The sequence below is a fragment of the Phaseolus vulgaris genome, chromosome 9 (genome assembly GCF_051622355.1).
Source record: "Phaseolus vulgaris cultivar YP4 chromosome 9, ASM5162235v1, whole genome shotgun sequence".
NCBI classification, from domain to species: Eukaryota; Viridiplantae; Streptophyta; class Magnoliopsida; order Fabales; family Fabaceae; genus Phaseolus; species Phaseolus vulgaris.
This window is the reverse complement of record NC_143506.1, coordinates 16,760,561-16,764,901: the sequence shown is the minus strand read 5'-3', so window position 1 is coordinate 16,764,901 and position 4,341 is coordinate 16,760,561.

The window sequence follows — 4,341 nt, the reverse complement described above, 5'->3', positions numbered from 1 at the left end:
TTTTGGAAACTCACCCCTATCCACCGATGAACGATCCTACATATTCAGCGTGGATCAGGTGCAACAACATGGTTATGTCATGGTTAGTGCATTCAGTATCTCTTCCAATTAGACAAAGTGTAATTTGGATGGATGTAGCGGTTGATGTTTGGAATGATTTAAAAACTCAATATTCACAAGGTTAGTCAAAATGATTTGTTAGTCACTCAATATTCTAAACTCAATATTTAGAATTTTCGATATGCAATTAAAGGCTTCTTCCTTAAGTCAAAATGATTTGTTAGTCACTGATTACTTTACCAAATTAAGGATAATTTGGGATGAACTCGATAATTTCCGACCTAATCCCATTTGCGTTTGTCAGCATAAGTGTTCTTCTTTTGTAGCCTCTATTATCAGCAAAAGTAAGTGTGAAGACCAGGCAATGCAATTCTTGTGAGGGCTTAATAACCAATTCAACAGTATCTGGTCTCACGTGCTCCTTATGAAACCAGTTCCGCCTATCTCCAAAATCTTTTCTCCAGTGGCTTAGCAAGAACGTCAATTGGCAAGTATTTTTTTTTATTACAAGCATTAATCATACTAGTACAAGTCGTAATTCTGCTATCACTTTCTCTTTCTGTGGCAAATTGGGTCACACCGAGAACGTATGTTTCAGGAAAGTAGGATTTCCAAATCAAGAAAATAAAAATTTTAGGTTCAAGAATAATAGAAAACTTTGTACCCATTGTGGTAAGAATGGTCACACCATAAACACTTGTTACAAGAAGTATGGTTTTCCTCTGGGTTACAATCCACCTAACAATAGGACAACCCCTCTACTTAATGCTATTATAACTGATGATGTTTCTTCTGAGAATTGTCAGCAAGAACAGGGAAATGGAGAAATGTGCTCTGTCTTTACAGCTCAACAATGCCAAGTTTTGTCTACAATGCTCAAGCAAAATTCTGCCAACAATAATGCGAGTCAACCTTCAACACAATTAAACCAAGTGGGCTCCTTCACTGTTGATACAAATCATAAAGACTCTCCAACAGGTAACGCTATTCTTTCAAATCTTTACAGTACTATTAAAGGTTCTTAGATATTAGATTCAGGAGCAACTGACCATGTTTGCACCTGCTTATCTGATTTTACGACATATAAAAGCATCAAACCTGTTCTCATTAGTCTACCAAATGGGCACCGTTTTTACACCAGTTATTCTGGAACTGTTTCTTTCAACAATAGATTTTATCTAACAAATGTTTTGTATGTGTCTGAATTTGCTTTCAATCTTGTGTCTGCTTCTAAACTTGCTTCAAATTTGAACTGCCAATTGATATTCTCATCTAAGGATTGTGTGATAAGAGGACAATCTAACGAAAGAGAAGATTGGTATAGTTGATGCCAAAGATGACTTGTATGTTTTTCATGCTACTGTTTTTCAAAGACCTGTCACAAACAAATCTATTCCTTCTTTTCATTGTGTCACGAACGATGACAATGTGTGGCACAACAGACCGAGACATCTTTCTGATGAAAAATTGCATGTATTGAGATCTCGATACTATTTTATTTTTGTTAAAAAACCATATCTGTGTGACACTTGCCATAAAGCAAAGCAAAGAAAACTTCCATTTGTTTTAAGTGATTCCACTACTTCTAAAATCTTTAATATTTTACATATGGATATTTGGGGTTCTTGCTCTATCATTTCTATGCATGATTTTAGATCATTTTTCCCGTTATACTTGGGTCATTCCTATGCGCACAAAATCCGAATTGAGAACTCATGTAGCTAGTTTTCTATCTTATGTTGAAAATCACTTCCAAACTACTGTCAAAATTATTCGCTCTGATAATGGAGCTAAGTTTGCAATGACAAATCTTTTCTCTTCTAAAGGAATTATTCATCAAAAAACCTGCATTGAAACATCAGAGCAAAACGGTATAGTAGAGCGTAAACACCAACATATTCTTAATGTGACTCGTGCTTTACTTATTCAAGCTAACTTACCTCCTATATTTTGGCACTTTTTTGTTTGCATGTTGTTTTGCTTATCAATTGTATACCAACTCATTTACTTAAAAACATGACCCCTTATGAAAGACTATATGGTACACTGTATGATATTTCTTTACTGCGTGTTTTTTACTGTCTTCATTATTCGAGCACTATCACTTCTCACAGAAAAAAATAGATGATAGATTTGTATCTGACATCTTTTTAGGCTTTCAACCTCACACTAAAAGTAATATTTTTCTTAATCTTAGGAATCATAGAATTAAGATCTCAAGACAAAATGCTTTTTATGAAAATCTCTTTCCATGCAAAATGAAAGATGATAACAATAAGAGTTTCAACAATTTATCTTTGCCCATTCCCCAATCTTATAACTCCAATTATGATTTTTTTTTTCTTTGATAATACTGTTACTAAGCCTATGATACCCACTGAAAATGCGGATCACAATCTGCCAAGGAGATCCACTCGAGCCAGAAGGGCACCAACCTACCTTGAAGATTTTCACACTGATTTATCATCAACACATACTGTAAGTTCAAAATATCCCATTGATAATTTTGTGTCATATAATCAATTATCTTCTAATTTTAAACACATTGTTGCCTCTTTTTCTTCTTCCACTGAACTCCGCAACTATGAGGATGCTTCCAAACATGACTGCTGGAAAAAGGCAATGGAAGACGAGCTTGTTGCCCTCTCTGCTAACGAGACATGGACACTTGTATCGCTTCCCTCAGGAAAAACAACAATTGGGTTTTGTTAGGTATATAAAGTAAAACACAAATCCGATGGCACAACAGATCGTTACAAAGCACGCCTTGTTTCAAAGGGCTACATGCAACTTGAAGGGCTCGACTTTCTTGACACCTTTGCCCTTGTCGCAAAGCTTACCACCCTATGTCTTCTTCTGGCTGTAGCTTCGTCACACAACTGGGATCTCAAACAACTAGACGTTAATAATGCCTTCCTCCATGGAGACCTACTTGAAGAAGTCTACATGAAACCACCACCTGGGTTGTTGTTCCTAATTCACAATTCGTTTGCAAACTACAACGATCCCTTTATGGGATGCGATAGGCTGACAGGCAATGGTATGCTAAATTATCACATTTTTTACTTAATAATGGTTATGTGTTATCTGTTGTTAATCATGCCCTATTTTTAAAAACACATTCTAATTACATCACTGTTCTTCTTGTGTATGTCGACGACATTGTACTCACTGGAAACAATGCTGAGGAAATCACAAACATCACCACCATGTTACATCAAAACTTCCAAATAAAAAATCTGGGTGATCTCACCTTCTTCTTGGGACTAGAAGTAGCCTGCAACAGCGTTGAAATCCACTTATCACAATGAAAATACACTCTGGATCTTCTACATAAAACATGGATGCTTGAATGCGTTCATGTTCCAACTCCTATGGTCCACTCCTCACCTCTCTCCAGCACTCAAGGCTATCCACTAGCTGATGCAAATTCCTCTTCATATCGCAGATTAATAGGATGACTTATCTACTTGACGAACACCAGGCCAGACATCACATTCAGTGTGAACAAGCTCAGTCAGTTTGTCTCTGCACCCACAACTGTTCACCAACAGGCTGCCTTTCGTATCCTTTGGTATCTAAAGAATGCACCTGACAATGGCATCTTTCTATTAGCAGCAAACACTCCTCAGCTAAAGGCATATAGCGACTCAGATTGGGCTACATGTCCAGAGACAAGAAAGTCTGTCACGGGGCTTTCCATTTATCTTGGTGAGTCTCTTATTTCTTGGAAATCCAAGAAGCAATGACGATCTCCAGAAGCTTCTCTGAAGCTGAGTACCGTGCATTAGTCGCCACCACATGCGAGATTCAGTGGCTAACATATATGCTACGTGATCTTCATGTTCACTCCATCCAACCAGCAATACTCTACTGTGATAACCAGTCTCTATCTCCATCTACATTCAAACTGCTACAATCCAAGCTGCACATGAAAAACCTGTACTCTCAACTTGAGGGGGGGGGGGTGTGTGTGTGTTAAATATAGTTTGTTTTTTTAATTCTTTTGGCCCTTGTTTGTTTTGGGCTTCAACTCTTCTTATGAACCTCATCATATTTTATATATCTCTCTTGTACTTTTTCTTTGACAAGTAAGAAATAATACACTTAGTATCATTCTCTATTTCACAAGTGTTATGTTGTTTTCTTCAACCACTGTGCTAGGATTTCCTTTTCTGTTTCTTTGGCCCTCTTTTCTTCTTATCAGGTGTCGCAAAGCTTGTACCGCTTCTCCTTGCCTCTACAGGTCCAATCAAGCAATGCTGAGGGTACGCACCAACT